The sequence below is a fragment of the Bos indicus x Bos taurus genome, chromosome X (assembly GCF_003369695.1).
Source record: "Bos indicus x Bos taurus breed Angus x Brahman F1 hybrid chromosome X, Bos_hybrid_MaternalHap_v2.0, whole genome shotgun sequence".
In the NCBI taxonomy this organism is placed as follows: domain Eukaryota; kingdom Metazoa; phylum Chordata; class Mammalia; order Artiodactyla; family Bovidae; genus Bos; species Bos indicus x Bos taurus.
Genome location: NC_040105.1, coordinates 122,561,656 through 122,566,006, shown reverse-complemented (window position 1 = coordinate 122,566,006; position 4,351 = coordinate 122,561,656).

Here is a 4,351-nt window from a genome sequence, read left to right as displayed (position 1 = left end):
GCTAGATTTATGGCCCAGGATGTGATGTATCCTGGAGAAGGTTCCGTGTGTGCTTGAGAAAAAGGTGAAATTCATTGTTTTGGGGTGAAAAGTCTTATAGATATCAATTAGATCTAACTGGTCTATTGTATCATTTAAAGTTTGTGTTTCCTTGTTAATTTTCTGTTTAGTTGATCTATCCATAGATGTGAGTGGAGTATTAAAGTATCCCACTATTTTTGTGTTATTGTTAATTTCCCCTTTCATACTTGTTAGCATTTGTCTTATATATTGTGGTGCTCCTATTTTGGGTGCATTTATATTTATAATTGTAATATCTTCTTCTTGGATTGATCCTTTGATCATTATGTAGTCTCTTTCTTTGTCTCTTTTCACAGCCTTTGTTTTAAAGTCTATTTCATCTGATAAGAGTATTGCTACTCCTGCTTTCTTTTGGTCTCTGTTTGCATGGAATATCTTTTTCCAGCCCTTCACTTTCAGTCTGTATGGGTCCCTTGTTTCGAGGTGAGTCTCTTGTAGACAACATATATAGGGGTCTTGCTTTTGTATCCATTCACCCAGTGTTTGTCTTTTGGTTGGGGCATTCAACCCATTTACATTTAAGGTAATTATTGATAAGTATGATCCCATTGCCATTTACTTTATTGTTTTGGGTTCGAGTTTATACACCATTTCTGTGTTTCCTGTCTAGAGAAGATCCTTTAGCATTTGTTGGAGAGCTGGTTTGGTGGTGCTGAATTCTCTCAGCTTTTGCTTGTCTGTAAAGCTTTTGATTTCTCCTTCATATTTGAATGAGATCCTTGCTGGGTACAGTAATCTGGGCTGTAGGTTATTTTTTTTCATCACTTTAAGTATGTCCTGCCATTGCCTTCTGGCCTGAAGTGTTTCTATTGAAAGATCAGCTGTTATCCTTACGGGAATCCACTTGTGTGTTATTTATTGTTTTTCCCTTGCTGCTTTTAATATTTGTTCTTTGTGTTTGATCTTTGTTAATTTGATTAATATGTGTCTTGGAGTGTCTTGCCTTGCATTTATCCTGTTTGGAACTCTCTGGGTTTCTTGGACTTGGGCGATTATTTTCTTCCCCATTTTAGGGAAGTTTTCAACTATTATCTCTTCAAGTATTTTCTCATGGTCTTTCTTTTTGTCTTCTTCTTCTGGGACTCCTATGATTCGAATGTTGGGGCGTTTAACATTGTCCTGGAGGTCTCTGAGGTTGTCCTCATTTATTTAATTATTTTTTCTTTTTTCATCTCTGTTACATTTATTTCTACCATTCTATCTTCTACCTCACTTATCCTATCTTCTGCCTCTGTTATTCTACTGTTGGTTCCCTCCAGAGTGTTTTTGATCTCATTTATTGCATTATTCATCATATATTGACTGTTTTTTATTTCTTCTAGGTCCTTGTTAAACCTTTCTTGCATCTCCTTGATCCTTGTCTCCAGGCTATTTATCTGTAACTCCAATTTGTTTTCAAGGTTTTGCATCATTTTCACTATCAATATTCGGAATTCTTTATCAGGTAGATTCCCTGTCTCTTCCTTTTCTGTTTGGTTTGGTGGGCATTTATCCTGTTCCTTTGCCTGCTGTGTATTTCTCTGCCTTTTCATCTTGCTTATATTGCTGTGTTTGGGGTGGCCTTTCTGTGTTCTGGGAGTTTGTGGTTCCTCTTTATTGTGGACGTTCCTCACTGGGTGGGGTTGAACTGGTGGCTTGTCAAGGTTTCCTGATTAGGGAAGCTTGTGTCGGTGTTCTGGTGGGTGGAGCTGGATTTCTTCTCTCTGGAGTGCAATGACGTGTCCAGCAATGAATTTCGAGATGTCAATGAGCTTGGTGTGACTTTGGGCAGCCTGTATATTGAAGCTCAGGGCTATGTTCCTGTGTTGCTGGAGAATTTGCATGGTGTGTCTTGCTCTGGAACTTGTTACCCCTTGGGTGGTGCTGGGTTTCAGCATAGGTATGGAAGCATTTGATGAGCTCCTATCCATTAATGTTCCCTAGATTCAGGAGTTCTTTGGTAGTCTCAGGATTTGGACTTAAACCTCCTGCCTCTGGTTTTCAGTCTTATTCTTACAGTAGCCTCAAAACTTCTGCATCTATACAGAACCAATGGTAAGACATCTAGGTTAATGATGAAAAGTTTCTCCACAATGAGGGACACCCGGAGAGGTACACAGAGTTACATGGAGAAGAGAAGAGGGAGGAGGGATATAGAGGTGACTAAGAGGAGAAGAGGGGGAATCAAAAGGGGAGAGAGCAAGCTAGCCAGTACTATGTGCTCTCCACAGTCTGGATCCCTCAGAGATGTTCACAGAGTTACACAGAGAAGAGAAGAGGGAGGAAGGAGACAGAGGTGGCTAGGAGGATAAAAGGGGGAATCAAAAGGAGAGAGAAATATCCAGCCAGTAATCAGTTTCCTAAGTGTTCTCCACAGCCTGGAACACACAAACAGATTCACAGAGTTGGGTAGAGAAGGAAAGGGGGAGAGGGGAGATAGAGGTGACCTGGTGGAGAGAAAGTAGTGTTAAAAGGGAGAGAGAGCAATCAGGCCAGTGATCTCACTCTCAAGTAAAAATGGGTACTGAAGATTGGGTTCTTAAGGGTACAAAGTTGATAACAAATACCAAAAAGCAAAAATTAAAAATCTAGAGTAGTGGTTAGATTCTCAAAAATACAATATTGAAAAAAAAAGTCACAAAAATTATAAAATATATATATATATGATGTTTGCTTTAAAAATAGGGGCTTTTTTTGGCAAGGTAATAGTGGGTTATAAAAATGAAAATTAAAGGAGTAATAGGGATCTTAAAAATAATTTTTTTTAAAATTTAAAAAGTGGTAACAGTAAAAATATATTTAGGACTTTCTCTGGAGCTGTTGCGGACAGTGTGGGGTCAGTTCATTTTCAGATAGTTCCTTGGTCCAGCTTGTACTTCTCAAGGTCTATAGGCCCCTTCCTGTGTAGTTGGTGGCTAACTGCAGGGTTTTAATCTATTGCACCTGTCACTCCCAAAGTGGTTCCCTCTGTTTATTTTAGCTTCTTCTGTTTGCTGATCTCTTCAGTGTCTAATTTCTGCCATGATACAAGGGGAGCGGTGGTGGTCACTTTTTTAAGGCTCACTTGTTCAGTCGTGCTGTGGGGATGGAGGAACATAGCAAACAAATATCACTGGCATGTGCTCACAGTGATTCAGCCACCCTGGGCTTGGCCCTGCTCATGGCATGTGTGCTTTCCCAGTCTACACTGCTCAGGCTCTAGGTTGCTCCGCCGGGGACTGTCTGATGCTGGCCCTGGGTTGTATGCACTCCCCAGGTCTAAGCTGCTCAAGTTCAGGTTCTCAGGTACTCCACAAAGGTGCAGACTTAGTTGGACATGCGTTTTTTGCCCGTCCCAGGTCTGAGCAGCTCAGATGATAAGGTGCTTGGCAAACACAGTTGCCCCCAGTTGAAGGCTGTGACTTATCGCCCTACCTGTCCCAGCTACTCGGTTTTCTGGATGTACAATGGGTGTGTCTTCTCAGGTGTTCCGTGTGTCTCTTCTGGGGAGCTGATCTCTGGCTATGACCCTCCTGGCAGATGTCAACTGTCCAGAATCCCAAGAAGTCTTTGTTAGCAACAAAGCCTGCTTGCAGTTTGGTATAGGATGCCTCTCTGGGGCCACGATTGCCCCCTTTCAGCTCTGGCTGCCCTCGCCTGCCTGTCTCTGGCGGGGTATGGGCCGGTCTGCAGCTGGCTAGCTCTGTTCAGTCCTTTGTTCTGTGAGCAGGCCTGGCAGTGTCTTAGGTTAGGGCTTTTCGCGGGATAGCTATCCCACAGTGTGGGTTGCTATCTCAAGCTAGTTCCCTCAGATTGCCATTGGGGCATTCAGGCCCAGTCCTTACCCTAAGCAATGCAGCCTGCGCCTCCCTGTCCAGCCCCGCTTGCTAGTGGGGGATGCCAGCGTCTGGGCTGCTGCTCCACTGGAAGTTGCTGTTAGGCACGTAATCTGTGGGGTTTAATTATTTATTTATTTTTCCTCCCGGTTATTTTACCCTCTGAGATTCCAAGGCTTGCCACAGACCTGCTGGAGAGAGTATTTCCTGATATTTGGAAACTTCTCTCTTTTTTAAGACTCCCTTCCCCAGACGGATTCCGTCCCTCCCTCTTTTGTCTCTCTTTTTATCTTTTATATTTTGTCCTACCTCCCTTCGAAGACAATGGACTGCCTTTCTGGGTGCCTGATGTCCTCTGGCAGCATTCAGAAGTTGTTTTGTGGAATTTGCTCAGCGTTCAAATGTTCTTTCAATGAATTTGTGGGGGAGAAAGTGGTCTCCCTGTCCTATTCCTCTGCCATTTTAGGACTGCCCCT